Source organism: Ailuropoda melanoleuca, chromosome 7, assembly GCF_002007445.2.
Source record: "Ailuropoda melanoleuca isolate Jingjing chromosome 7, ASM200744v2, whole genome shotgun sequence".
In the NCBI taxonomy this organism is placed as follows: Eukaryota; Metazoa; Chordata; class Mammalia; order Carnivora; family Ursidae; genus Ailuropoda; species Ailuropoda melanoleuca.
In genome coordinates, this window is record NC_048224.1 from 49,629,796 (window position 1) to 49,645,660 (window position 15,865).

Here is a 15,865-nt window from a genome sequence, read left to right on the forward strand (position 1 = left end):
TGGAACATAAGGAACAGCATGGAAGACATTAGGAGAAGGAAGGGAAAAATGAAGGGGGGGAATCCAAGGGGGAGACGAACCATGAGAAACTATGGACTACGGGAAACAAACTGAGGGCTTCGGAGGGGAGGGGGTTGGGGGATGGGTATTAAGGAGGGCACATATTGCATGGAGCACTGGGTGTTATACACAAACAATGAATCATGGAACACTACTCAAAAACTAATGATGTACTGTATGGTGACTAACATAGCACAATAAAAAAAATAGCATAAGTAGACCAATTGGAGTATAGAAAATAATATGAGCTGGGAAAATAAAATTTTAAATTTTAAACCATGGCTAAAGGGAGAGGCAGGTAAGAGAGAGAATGTCTGGTTGCAACTGTGGGAGTCGATACCCCATGCACAGAGAAGACTGAGGATCAGTGAAGTCTTCAAAGAGGTTGTTCTCAGTGTATGGGAGGAAGGCTGGAAGGGGTGGGGATAGAGTGCATTAAAGATAGAAAAAAAAAAAAATCTCGTGAGCAATGACTTGCAGGTTTGACCCACTGGGCCTGACTCAAGAACTGTGAACAGCTGGAATAGCCAGAGAGAAGGGTAGTCAGGCTTCAGGAGAGAAGGCAAGGTAGGGGTCAAAAAAAGCCAGATTCCAGGGGCCTGTCATATGCCAAACTGATGGGCCTCCCCTTTATTCTGTAATTACCAGGGGACCAAAGGGCTGGTTAAAGAGAAGTAACGTTCTGAGGATGAGTATTCAGAACTAGGTAAAAAGTGATTATTCCCCCCTCGGCACAGTCCAGCAGATCTCAGCCTTACCAGAACATGTCCACTTTGTTACCCAAAAAAGAAAATCTTAGATAATCCAGTTTATACATAATTTTAAAAAATATCAATGTAAGTTCTGGTTCTAATATAAATAATAAAAAGAAAAGTACTTCATAATAAAATTTTAACATTTAAACACTCAGACACCATAATGTTAGAGATATAATGAAGTGGTACCTCCCTGGGTACCGTAGAGCTGCTTTTAACTTAGGTCTGGAATGAGTTTAAAGCTAAGAAGAGTGACATAGAATAAGGTCTTTCAATTTTTCTCAGTGATTTCCACTCCCTGAGGAGCTCTTAAAACTCCACCTTGGGTACTGCGAGAGAGGTATCCTTTCTCTTCTCATTTCCTGTCAGATTTTGCTGAGATTCATCGGATGACAAAGCATGCCCTGGTTAAGGCTATTTGGCATTCAGTATTTAAAGTTTTCAAAAAACAACCCCCCCCCAATTTAAAAAAAAATGCAAAGCAGCATGGCATATGCTGGAGACAACACAGACTTGCGTCAAAGAACCCTGGGGGAATCTCAGTTCTGATACTCTCTAGCTGTGACACCTCAGGAACACAATCTCTTTAAGACTGGGCTTCCTCTTCTGAAAGATATTCACCACCTAACTAATGTAAATGAGGTATGCAGACACACCCAGGCTGGTGCCTGGAATACTCTTCCTGCCCCTCTCCGCCTAACATTCTGGCCGATCTCAGCTTTGGGAAGCTCTTTTTGGTTCTGTCTGGGTCAGATGTGTCTTTAGAACTCGGTCCAGGAAGTCCTCATGCCCTGCAGTCACCAGAGTGAATAGGAAAGCATGAACCCTTACAAGAGGAAAATACTCATGAATGATGTGTCCACTTAAACCAGTAAGTTCCCATTCAGCCCTTCTGGTTTGACCTAGTATCTCTCCCTGCTCCTCTGTCAGTGTCTTGTTGGTCAAACATCTACAACAAAAGGAAATAAAACTACAACCATTGCAAAGGATGCAGGATTTCATGAAGCCCTTGTTTGAGATGATGGACACCCACTCAGGTTTGCGGCAAACTGGCCAACAAATGAAGACCTGGCAGCATCAGACCAGGGAACAAGGGACAAAGAGAAAACTCAAAAAACAAACAAGGACAGTGGCACACCAGTCACATCAAAAGAAAATGAATTCGATATCAAAGGACTCAGAGAGGCCTGAGAGAAATTGATGAAGTCCTCAAATACTTTTGGAATAATTACTCTTTTAATGATTATGCTGAGAAAGTCAAACATAAAGTGTTACTATGTCAGAAAAACCAAAACCATAACCTCTCCCCTAAAAAACCATTATTGTCTAATGATTTATTCTATCCCAGAAAGAATGCATTCTTGGAATAAAAGCTAGTTTTTTGTTGAAACCAATTTATTTTTAAAATTTGAGTTTCATTTTTTTCCTAGATAAAAATCCTAAATAAAGTTTCCCCTCATTTTTACTATAAAAATTTAGTCCCCATTTCAATAGACACATTTTACTCCCAGAATGTGAGGCCTTTCTGGGCTGACCCTCCATGCAGACTCACCATAGTTTATAATGCATGATTCTTTTCTTTGTCTTCTCCAGTAGTGTCAACTCCATGAGAGCAGGGATCATGGCTGACTGTTTAGTTTCTAACGTGTGCCTGGCACAAGTTAGACATTCAGTAAGTTCCCTTGACAGTTGGAACTCATGCCTGTAGTTTCTACTAAATCCACTGCCACTGGAGTAACAGTCAACTAATCTTATTGGAAAGCAGGGCATTTTGGTAGGAAAATGATCCAGAACCAAAAATGACCCCTGCCAAGGGACTGCTGGAGTCTGTGACAAATTATTAGAATAGAGTGCATTAACAGTCAAGGTCGATCATGAAGGACACACAAAGTTAAGGTTTCTTGCCCCTGGCCTATCCCTCCAACACAAGTAAACATCACTATCTACTTTTCGTATTCCTATTTCAAGTACTGTGGAAACATGTCACAAAACCAAGCTGATTATTTTAATTTGGCAACTTAATTTTTCAAGCACAGGTGAGTCTTTAAAATTGCTCAAGAATCCTCTGTTAGTGCATCAGGCCAAGTTCCCCAGAGAGTCTGCTCCAAACTTTTTCTTCTTCTCCCATCTCCAACCTAATTTTCCTGCTCTTCAGCAGATATTCTTGTCTCCAAACTTCCAGAAGAGAAAAGTTCTACCATGAGTTTTCCTCTCTTCCAGTCCTAGACTTCTCATGCCTTCCCCCTTCCCTCCTAAACTGGTGGTGGGAAGTAGAGAAGACCCTAGATCCCAACCACACTGCCTTCTATAAGACATATCTTCTCCCCTATTATCCTCAGCCAATGAGCACTCCCATCTGTGAGCACAACAAAACCACCCATGTGGGCTGGTCCACAGTTTTCAAACTACAGCCTTAGCACCAAGGTATACACGTTCCTCCTTGTAAGAAAAGCACACCACATCCTCCTGAGCTAACCACATTAAGCTTCAATAAATGCTTTCTGGAACTTAAAATTGAAGTGACGTTTACAGTCCAAACATCACACGTTTCTAGATCATTCGTTCCACAAATGTTGCAGTCAATCATTCATCAAACCACATATTTCTCCACACTTATTAAGACCCATCCAGTATATGCCTGGCTTTGTGTGAGGTACGTGGGGAATGAGACCAGGGTCCTAGTATTCGGGGAGCTCACGGTCTAATGAGGGAAGCAGACACACGGCAGACAATGTCAGCAACACAGGGTCTCTGTTATGACAGAGGTGCATAAAAGGAACAGAGAGGTTCTGAAAGCCTTCCCACAAAAATGGCACTGTGTTGGGGCGCCTGGGTGGCTCAGTCGTTAAGCGTCTGCCTTCGGCTCAGGGCGTGATCCTGGTGTTCTAGGATCGAGCCCCACACCAGGCTTCTCCGCTGGGAGCCTGCTTCTTCCTCTCCCACTCCCCCTGCTTGTGTTCCCTCTCTCACTGGCTGTCTCCCTCTCTGTCAAATAAGTAAAATAAAATAAAAAATAAAAATAAAAATAAATGGCACTGGGTTGATCAACCTTACACAGAGTGCAGTCAGAAGACCCACCTGGTTGGAGTATCAGTTCTATTCCAACCTGTGGCCTGATCCCTCCTCCGTGCATGAAACGGGGATACACTACCCCCTCTCACACAATTGTGAGGGTGTCCTATGTGAGTGCACCAACCACTGTGCCTGGAACAGAGTAAACATGGTTTTTCCCTGGTAAGATCACACTCTTGGTGCTAGTCAGAGCAAAAGTCAGAGGAGCCTAAATAGGAGAACAAACAACCCCCTTTGGGAGACCAAAGTCAGTCTCATTCAATCTGAGCATTCTGCTTTGCTCACAGCTGCTAATCTCAACTTGTAAATTTATTATGGTAGCCAGTTAAGCTCAAAAATCTCTGATTTATGTCCATAATTAGCATCCCATTGTGATACCTATTACATCTATGCAGGAAAATGTATTGCATGTACCGAATGAGTAGAAATATTAATTTGCATTAGGAAAAAAACACAGAAAGTTCCCATAAAACATCTGTGCTTATATAAATCTACCCAAACACACACTTGGATTTGATTTTGGTAACAAGGCTCTTTTCTCTCTTGATGGGTATTCAATAATTGTTGCTTTTAGAGAGCAGATCTGCTGTCTTCTTTTCTATGACAGCGTTACTGTGATTGAGGGAGATTGCTCAGGAGGAAAGCACAGAGGCACTTTTCTGTTATCACCGGTGAAGTGTTGGTAACAGAAGATCTTTGGAGTAATGACACCTGCACTGACAATTGAGCGTAATTCTCAGATATTTTCCAGTGAGCCCAGAGAGGGCGAGCACATAAGGCCTTTCATCATTTTCCTAAGAGAGTTTATGATGCTGCCCACTCCTGTATTCACACACCTGCAAGTTTTCTCCCCATTCAGAGCATCTTATTCTATGGTTTAAATTACTACTGTAATATAATATAATGGGTTAGTGAGGTTCGAACTAAGGCCCACCTTACAGAATCTTTCATAGACTAAAAGAGAAATACATTGTCTCTGTTGAAAAAACCACAACAAGGGGAAGAAACGGCTACACAAGAAATCCTGTCCTACTTTCAGGAGTAAACAACAAAATTAATGAACCCACTGAGACACCATTTGATGCTATTCTCATTTTAGAGCTAAGAAATGAAAGCTAATGGAGGAAGGGGAAAAACATTTACCAAGTTTCCGGTGCTCTGAAATATTATTCTTTACAACTCTAGAAGATGAATCATCATCCCATTTTATAGGTGAGAAAACCGAGTCTTGGAGAAGTAAAGTGATGTACCTGGGCCAACACAACTACCAAAAGCACAACTCAGACACAAAACTAGTCCTGTACGATTTCTATCCTCCTCGCTCCCTGCAACACACTAGTTGCACAACACGAAGTGTAACGATCAATCCTGAAATTAGGATTTGAAAATCTTACCTTGCGGTTCTCACCGTAATGCCCTGATAAATGAAAGCTTACCTCCAAAAGTCCCTCTGCTCCAAGTGTTCGAAGCAATCCAGCTCTGGCTGCCTCCCAACCATTCGGCATGTTTTCTTACTTTGCCAGCCCCAGGGACACGAGTCATGTGTCAGCTCTTTATTGCTTTAGGTATTAGCGTACACGTTCGATTCAGAAACGCAGATATAAATAGCTTGATTTAAAACGTTTGATGTTTTTTAAGTTTTTAAGTTTCCAGTGCTTCATATCAAGACCCAATGCCTCTGCTACCTTAGATGTGTATTTTTAAAAACTTATCTAGAAAAATCATGGCCTGTGTCGGAGATTCTTAAACAGACTATGTTGCCTTTTTGAATTTAAAATATAAAGCTTTAAATGTATGCTTATGGTGACAATTAAGGAAATGCTAGATTAGACAGGGCATCAGTTTTCCACGAATAGCACTCATTTAAGTTCATTTCCACCCCAGATCTCTGCTCGAATGCTATATCATTCAATCGCAAATCTCTCTATAAAAGTGTCTGGCTGTCTCTTAAACCCATTTACGCTCTATGCTTCAATGCCTTTCCTTGGCAACTTTTTCCATATGCTTAACTTCTTTCAGGGAAGCAGTTCTGTCTCAATTCACAGAACAGCACACCAATCACCACAAGCAGGCAGGCAGGTAAAGCAGGGAAGGAGGACACACAGGCACACAGAGAGAAAGTAGGATATGAAGGTAGCTGGTCCAATAAAAGTAATGTTTTAAAAGGCAAAGAGTTTTTAGACCAAAAGAAAACTAACCTAGCACCTAACTCCAAGCAATCACAGAGCCCTGAACTTGAATTTATAACCCAAACACCCTGTACCATATGCAACTCGAGACACACAACTGGTAGCACGACTGGGGATTTATGACTTATGACTTGTTCATATTTAATTTGTAACCAAACACTTCCCCTTCCTCTTAGCTACCTTAGAACTCTTGATTAACTCTTGTTTTCACAGGTCAGAGGTTAAATAAAGGAAAGGAAGCATTCTGGTGTGAGATTGCCCAGAGCACCACATCCAAGAGTGACCTGTGCAAGGAACATTAAAATAAGTGATAAGACTAGAGATTGTTCGAGACAGCTGATGTTCAAAGCCTCCTCTGGGTACAAAGCAGGACCTTACTAAGAGCTGGCAATAAGGACAGACAGGAAACCGCTCTCAAGTTACCTTTTGTGACAAAGCAACTCTCTCACCAAGAGGTTTCTCCCAAAACGCTCTTGGAAAGGAGACTGAAGGTTCTGAGGGGAGGAAAAACAGGAATTTGCACAAGTCCGGCAGCCCCTCCCCTGCTTCATTCTGCCACAGGCATCCGTCTTGCCCACCAGACTCTCCTACCCTGGAGAACACCTCTACTGCTATCTCATTTTGTAGCACACCTGGGCCAGGCTGAGCGAAGCAGATTCTTTGTACAAAGTTAATCACACAGAGACACAGCCACCCTGCTGAACAGGACAGTATAATCTGTCCAACTGCAAGACACACCTAGATCCAGGTTCCTTTACCGCTGTGCTGCTCATCACGCACCAAACATGAACATAACAACAGTAGAGACCACCATCTCTTCTGGAATCACCACACGTCAGAAACTTTATATGCATTTGCTTATTCACCCCTCATCATAATTCTGTTAAATAGGTACCATCGTATCCCCAGATAACAAATGGGGAAACTGAAGCACAGACAGGGTAAGTCACCTGCTCAGAGTCACACAGCCACAAAGTAGCCCAGGGTTAATTTCAGGTCTATGTGACTAACTACACCAATAGACTCTTCTCTGAAAAACATCTCAGGGAATGGTATCAATGAAGTACACATTAGTTAGCACACACACTTTACATTTGATTCAGTATTTCCAAATTGTCAAAACAGAACAACCATTAAACTCATTTGTTTTGTAGCTAGCTCTCATTCATTCATAACCCGATGTAAGCCAAGCACTGGGTAGAGGTGAATAAGGCATACCTTCCACAAAAGTAGGTCCCTGGTTTCGGTTTGTATGTGAAACCACTATGGCATTGGGAATGATCCGAGAGAGGCAATAAAAACACAACTTGAAAAATATGAGGAGCAGCAGCTGGGCCTCCGGAGAGGAGGCAAGGTCTGCATTCCCTCTGTACCATAACCACATAACACAGCCACAGGATGAAACAGACAGTTTCCTCAAGTGAGCCCTTTAACAGGAAGGGCAGGCCCAATCCTGAGCAATGGAGGAGCTGGAGATCCACTAACAGGAAGATCAAGCTGAAACAGCTTGCCATGAGTCACTCCCTGATTTGCTGCCCTGATTTAAAACATAACAACACAAAACCAAACCCCTACACCTCTCAGTCACTCCTTATTTTTTAAATAATATTTGTACTTACAGCTTATTCCTTTATTATAAACCTAAAAAAGCAGTCTACAATGTTACAAAAGCCCAAAACTGGTGTTACTAAACTCCCTCAAAATACGGTAGTTTAGAGGAAGGTGAAGTATTTGATTAAATCAACCATTAGTCTTAAATCCCCAGTGACGTTACCACTTGTGTGTTTCCCTCAAAAGAAACCCTAAAAACTAATCTTTAGAGAAAGGAGACTCAAACAGCAAACCTGGCAGAAATAGGTGTCTCTGGTATAAATTCTTAAATTCACATAGTACGACAGACAGCAGGAAAGTTGTCTTCCAATGAGTAACTACTAAAAGCAGAACATTAAAATGAAGGTCAGAAAACATATGCATTAAGTATTTTTACTATGTTTTCACCAGCATTAAATGCTGTGACTATTTTGGGGGGGAATATAATTTAAATGGTAGTTCTTTATTATGTATAATAGCAATACATACATACACACACCTAAACATGTGCTAAGAGAATGGTTAAATAAATTACGATAACTCCGGGAAATAGAAAATTAGGTTTTACAAACTGAGGGCCTCAAAGGGGAGGGGGGTGGGGGAATGGGATAGACTGGTGATGGGTAGTAAGGAGGGCACGTATTGCATGGTGCACTCGGGTGTTATACGCAACTAATGAATCATCGAACTTTACATCGGAAACCGGGGATGTACTGTATGGTGACTAACATAATATGATAAAAAAACATTAAAATAAAAAAAATTTTAAAAAAAGAAAATTAGGTTTTAAAATATTTTTAATGATATAAGAAAATGTCCATGAAATGATATAGATTGAAAAGAAGCAATGTTCACAGCTATGTATCATAGGCAATCATATACACTCATAAGAAGACTAGAAGATAAAAAATTAATAGTGGTTATTTCTAGGTTATGGGTTTTGTAAATAATCTTTGTTTCCTTTTACATTCTTTTCTGCATTTTCTATGGCTTATGTACTGAGCATGAAGTGTCTTAAAAATTACAAAAAGTTTTTCTGTCTTTTAAGTACTCTGTGTTGTTCATTAAGTGCAAATACTTGGAAGCAAGCTAAATGTACAATAGTTCACAATAAATTAAGAACTACCAGAATGATGGAGTATTATATATTCATTGAAATCAGACTATGGAAAAATATTTTAACATAGAAAAATACTTACAATATATTTAGATATAAAAGCAGGCTCTGGGGAAGTGCCTGGGTGGTTCAGTGAGTTAAGTGTCAGGCTTCAGCTCAGGTCATGATCTTGGGGTTCTGGGATCAAGCCCTGAGTGGGGCCTCAAGCTCAGCAGGGAGTCTGCTTCTCCCTCTCCCTCTGCCCCTTCCCCCACTCATGTTCACGCTCTCTCCCCCTCTCTCAAATAAAATCTTAAAAAAAAAAAAAAAAAAAGGCAGGCTCTAGGGGCACCTAGGTGTCTCAGTCCGTTAAGTGTCCAACTCTTGATTTTGGCCTAGGTCGTGACCTCAGGGTTGTGAGATGGAGCCTCAAGTCAGGCCCCTCGCTCAGTGTAAAGCCTGCTTGAGATTCTCTCCCTCTCTTACTGCCTATTCCCACCCTCTCCCCACATGCATGAGCTCTCTCTCTCTCTCTCAAATAAATACATCTTTAAAAAAAAATAAAGCAGGCTCTATAATATGTACAAATAATTTTCATTGTGTTTTACTATATTCTCCAAACTTTCTACAATCAATACATATACTTTAACTTATAAACTCAAAATAGCCACACGTGTAATCCCTCCCTGCCTACCAACTTCCAAGTCATCTTGCTTGGTGGCGGGGAGGATTCATGATCAGGGAGAATGGAATCTAAAGCCTACCTTCTTGTTTCCTTAAGTGTGCTTAATAACTGTGTGACCCAGTTCCCCAACAGGGTCTCTGGATGAAATGGAAGTTAGCACTCTTTAACAAACTGGTCATGCCAGAGTCTCATGCTCTTTCTGCTATACCATGCTTATCATGGATCTCAATTCAAGGGCAAGGGTGGTTGGCTAATAAGGTTTTCAGTGACCTTCCTTAACGTGGAAACGGCCAGCCTCAATAAGCTCTAGTGGGCCTCAGAAAATGAGACACCCTCACTAATCCAAAGCCACCCTAAGTTGAGAGAGGAAAGAAAAAGAGTCAGAATCTCTTTTTTCCTGTTAGGTTTTGAGGCCAAATAGTTAAGCCTGGGTCATTTACATAAACATATAGTAAGCATCAACACACACCAGCCCTGTGCTTGACAGCCGGGATAAATACATGAACAAGACACTGTGCTGCCTGAGCTCAGGGAACCTAGATCTCTTGGGGGAAGAAGACACGTAAACAGCTCTTCACAGTGCAACAGGAGGATGCTGTGATAAGGGCGGGCACCAAGCACAATGGGAACACGGAAGGAGAGAGGATCTTGACTAGACCAGGGTGTCAGCTAAATGAGGAAGAGAAGTTAGATGAAATAAAAGAACACTTCCATCTGGAGAGAACAAAATTTTCCAGAGCCAGAGAGACAAGGAACACTAAATGGCTTGAGATGGTTGGATCCCACCTACAGGTGGGGCAACATGTTTCTCTATGTAATGTTTTGTTGAAAGGGAGATAGGGGAAGGGAAATCCTGGCAGAAGATGGTCCAGAGAAGTCCAAAGTGACCAGCCTGTGAGTTTTATGTACAAGACTAGGAGTTTAGCTCTTCTCCTGAAAGCAGAGTTTTAAGCAGAGGAGGGATTTAATCAGACTTATGTTTTTAGAATACCACTCCCTTTAACAGAGTGGAAGATGAACTGAAAGAGGAAGAAGGAAGCAGATAAATTCAAAGGTCTTCAGACCCATATAGCTGGCCTAAGTCCTCAAGGAAGGAGATTATTTTTTTTTTTTAAAGATTTTATTTATTTATTCAACAGAGATAGAGACAGCCAGCGAGAGAGGGAACACAGGCAGGGGGAGTGGGAGAGGAAGAAGCAGGCTCATAGCAGAGGAGCCTGATGTGGGGCTATCCCAGAACGCCGGGATCACGCCCTGAGCCGAAGGCAGACGCTTAACCGCTGTGCCACCCAGGCGCCCCCAGGAAGGAGATTCTAAAAGTGAAGGCTTTTGTCAGTGCTCTTGTAATTACTTAAAATACTGAATGCAATTAAAAAGAGAAGAGCTAAAAAAAAAATGAGCTCTTATTAGGCAAAGGATGGCCTGAAGAGTGAGCTCCCTTCAGAAGCAGCATCGCTGTGTGACATGGTGGGAGAGAAGGTTGAGTTGGACAGCCAGGAGCAACAGGTGTGATCTACCCCACCCTACCAAAGGGCTCCCCCTGAGCTATTGCTTCACCACTCCAAGCCTACTTTCTCTGCAAAAGGACACCACTTCCTATTGACCCAACAAGACCATGGTACAGAACAAATTAAGCAATTCAGTAACAGTTTAATGCAAATAATACCAAGTGGCAGCTACAGTTCACAGATTATATCAAGTACTCAAAAACAGCTGCTCTTACAATTATTAGAAAAGGTCTACTTGATCTCTTAGGCGACAGAGTGGTTCTATGCCATATTCTGGATTATTTTAAGTGTCCCTAAAAATCCTAAAAGCCGCAAGCATATGTATATCCTTTACAGTTACTTTTAAGATTGTATATGTCACAAAAGAGTGGGCTAGGGTGAATAGGGATTTTATTACTATTTCTCCACTTGACACAAGATAAAGATTTCATTTCAAAGACAGAATGAAAGCAAAGGAAAAAAAGATAGGAATCATAAATGTACCACCAGTATTTTTTTTTCAAACATTCTTCAATGAATGACTCTTTTCAAAATAACACTGCAAATAATTCCTTGTGCTTTCCTATATTGTTCTTAACTAATTAAATAAGATCTAACTCTAGAAGATTTAATATGTTATAGTGATATAAAAGATAGCAACAGTAATAAGGCTCTAACAGCTATCATTAAACAAACGTATGGATGCTAACATTTTTACCTGTCACAAATGTTTGAACTTAACTTTTATGGGTCTAAAATAGAGCAGCTTCAGCTAAAGACCAGTTCAGCACACTGAGCCATTAGTGGGATGGGAATGAAAATATCTAGTACACCTCAGCTATGTTAGGCATCGGACCAAGCAGTTCAAGGCCATTATTTCTCCTCACCTCAGCTACATGACATGGGTTATCTTCAGCTATAACTGACAGATGAAGAAATGGAGGTTCAAAAATGTGTGGCCATCACCAAGCTAGGGAAGTGGCAATCAGGATTTGAAGGTCTTCTTGTTCCAGAGCTCATGATCCTTTTTTAATAAATCAACTTCGAATTATGGTATACATACAATAAAACCCATCATTCCATGTGTGCCCTTAGAGGGGTTCTGATAACTGCAGAGAGCTGTGTAACCACCACCATAATCAATATATATAACATTTTCAGGACCCCCAAATGCTCCCTTGTGCCCCATCTAAGTCAATCTCCCTCACCCCTTATGGGGTGTCTACTAATGTATCCTAGTTCCTACCACACCGTATTAAAATAATCTGTTTACCACCTGTTCTTCCCATCATCTACCTTTTTAAAATTCACATCTTTTTAATATCAATTAAAATTCACCTGGGTGGACCATTCTATGATTCTATATATGACCTCGTAAGCCATACCATGTATTTTAGCCTTTTTCCCAATGCTGACCAGTGAAGGACACATTTTAATAGCAACATATCCCTGTGGGCAGTCCCACGTATCACAATTCCATGGTGCTAGTTGTCACTCTATCCTAAGTGAGGGGATATTAAAGGAATATCTTCAGTCCACCTAACGTACTTAAACAGTGTATCCTTCACATAGCTTCATTAGCTAGGTAATTTAACATTAACAGAGTATTGAGATGCACCTTACAGGTCAATGAGATAAACCAGTCTGTCTACACTGGGGTTGTAGTGTATTATACCTCTGTATTATAGCATGCTTTCTCCTAGTTAAGAAACTATGCCCAGCCCAGAGGTTTGACCATAATACTATGGGCAGTGGCAAGAGGTTGCTCCATAACCAGAAAAAGCAGAACCCAAGTTCTCTGCCACCTGGCCCACCCATGTGAGCCAAAGGAGGTGTAAGAGCAGCCAGCTGCTCTAAACTGTTCAACCCTCTTCTTTTGTAGCAGGCATGGGAGTGGAAACAGCGGAAGAAACTGACGCAGAGCCATGCATTTGCACAGCCAAAAGGACATCCTGACAAACCCAGAAGTAGGTATCTGTCCCATCAATGGCTCTGCAATCCCTCAGTATAACTCTCTTTTTCTGCTGTACCTCCTACCAAGTAGGGTGCAAAAAAACATGGATTCTCTTGTCTGAGAGAACGTAGAGTAGTTGTGGTCTTCAATACTCGAAATTGTCCTGAAACATCAAAATTTTAATTGGATTCCACATGGAATTCCCATAGTCCCTTACCAACCAGGATTTAACATAATGTCCGTGTAGCTCCAAACTTGATGATCTTCCTGTGTATTTTGATATCTACTCTGACACCCATTTGGCTTTAGTATTCTGTGGTTCATTTGGTCAGACATTTACTGACTAGGAGGCTCTTTGCTGGGTCCCGGGGCTAACAGGTGAATCAGGCACAGTCTCTAATTTTAAGGAGCTCAGTGTCCAGAGGGGGAATCAGATGCATAAATCAACAAGTGTAATTACTAAGATAAGCGCCATGAGAGAAGTATGCACAGGCACCAATTATCTCTCTCACACGAGCATGCACACGCGTGGCAGGCGACCAACTCCATCAGATGTGACAGAATTTCTTTATGCCCTAAAAGGGGTTGTTAATAATTCTAAAATTAAATAGAAATGGTCACATTAGAAGATTCTTTATTTTACAGAAGGACAGTTGAGTAAAAGCTCCTGGAGCACAGAATCCAATAGCGATCCCCAAAAAGAGCTTACTTGATTCTTATGAACAATTTTCTTCTTCTTCCTTTTTCTGTTAATACAAAAAACTGGCACCTTTGTCTGGGTCCAGAATGTAAAATCAGGAAATAAAATGGCAAGTCTTACAACTGTGAACTTCAATCAGCTCATTACAAACCAAAGAGACATATTTGAATGCATGTTGCTACATTCATTTACCTATTCTGCCAAGCCATTCAATTACACGATTTCAGATTTTGTATAAAAAATACAGCCATGTTTCTTTCAAAAGCTGGTATTTGGAGAAAAGTGATTAGAACAGCATGCTATGATACGTTAATACAGTGGTTTCATTTAATGGACAATGGCGGTTTCTCAAATGCTCCCTGTATTTTAAATTATTGCACTTAGAATTCATGACTACAACGTGTCTCAACTTTTTTCTTAACTGCTGCACAATACGCTCCCCTGCCACTGTGAAGGCAAACAAAACACATTATCAGAAGAGTTTCGTTAGCATTTGTAAGCTTAACGAAAGTCATTTCTAAAGGTGGGGGTGAGTATGGTGGGTTGTTCAAATTGTGTGAGCACTGAAAAGGATAAAGTCCTAATTGAGGAAAAAGTGAGGAAGGGAGAGAAAAAGCTAAAGCAGGAGAAAAATCTTAACCCAAAATTTCACATCCCCTTGGAGAGACACGGCACAAAAGAGACAGAGTTTATCCTAACCAGAAGCAGCTGTTGCTGTTCGAATTAGGAAGCATTCCTAATGAATCAGCAGTTCTTATAATAAATATACTCCCCTTTGAAATGTGAGGATACTGCTATGAGTATTTCTTTTGATATATTTTTTACTTGAACTCATTAGACAGAGAAGAGACAGGGATCGAGCATGTTCCTTTCTAAATTATGATGGCTATTTTACCCATATCATGTCCTCTTTAGGTTACTTAAGGTATATAAAAAGAAAAACGAAACACAAAGCTCACTAGGACCCTCTGTGGCTCACTCCCAACACTTCTGAAGATGATATGTAACAGCTATGTCTTACCAAATACCTGCCACTACACCAACTCAACTAGTCCCTGTTAAATTTAAATCAGAGCTATACAAACAATGAAAGAGGCATGCCTTTTGCATTAAGAGGAATCCCCAAATTCCAACAAGGTGAAGATCTGCTTGTAGAGTACATTCTGCTCCCCAGATATTCCTCTCACCATTTTGAGAAAAGGGAAAAAGTAGGCATATTTATAAAGATGCACACATGCATATTTATTTTGTCTCCACCTAGGTTCCATATTCCTCTTTTTCTTATACTTAAAAACAGTCATTTTTAACAAAGGTTTCTCTAAGCAGAAATCACTGTCTCTCTCAATACAGAAAATTTAAAGGTACATCTTCCCATCAGTAGAGGTGAGTACAAGTGAACGGGCATTATTCTACCCACTAGCTAGCTTTCTTCAACTTTTATCAGTCTTTCTCCTCCTCCTCCTCTTCTGTGGTGGGTTTCCAGGATTCCTGGAGCCTCAGTGCAAAAACCAGGAACCCTGGAAGGAGTTATAAACTGACATAAGGTGTAATGGAGAGACTGTTAAAGCTGTCTTATCTTTCTTCCCCTAACACCAAGCGTACTTAAGGCTTAAACTTGGAAACAGAAAGAAAAGGATATTCTAAATGTAAACACAATCTTTAGGCCTCTTTAAAAACAATTTTTCCACAAACTCAGACATGACCTCATATCTCACTTAGGTCATCTGTGCTCTCAAACAACAGGTTAAGAGAATGCAAAGGATAGGCAGAACTGCAGATAATAGAAGTCAAGGACCAAGAAGATTTAACTCTACTATTACCACGTCATTACAGAAGAGACTGAACTGAGGAACTCCTTAGAGGAAGGAAGACTTGGGTCACATGAATGAAAAGTGGGTGGATTACCCTGCTTCTTATACTCTAATGGGGGGGGGGTAGAGGGTGAGGGGGCGGCAGTGTGCGTACTGGAAAACAAACCAAGGACTCTTGAGATCCTTTTGCTTAAAAGATCAGTGTGTGTGTTTGTTCTACATTCTGAGAAATTAGAAAAGGGGCTCAAAAAGCCTCAGGAAATGTGCGTGAGATCACCTGATAAATGTTAGAGCTATATTTGAAGCCAGGTCTCTCTGGATCCAAAGCCACACACCATGTTGCCTCCCTAGTGTCTTCCAAATCATGAATAGATAAGATTCTGCTTACAGGGAAACACTGCCTTCTTAAGACATTTCACTTGGCCATAAGGCTCTAACTTAGTGACCTTCCCTAGATGAAGAAAAC

At 41.0% G+C, this 15,865-nt stretch overlaps 1 protein-coding gene across 17 annotated transcripts in view; it reads right to left on the reverse strand.

The window, feature by feature from the left end:
* DENND1A (DENN domain containing 1A) overlaps positions 1–15,865 on the reverse strand; it is a 490,265-nt gene that overhangs the window by 269,906 nt on the left and 204,494 nt on the right. The window lies entirely within an intron of this gene.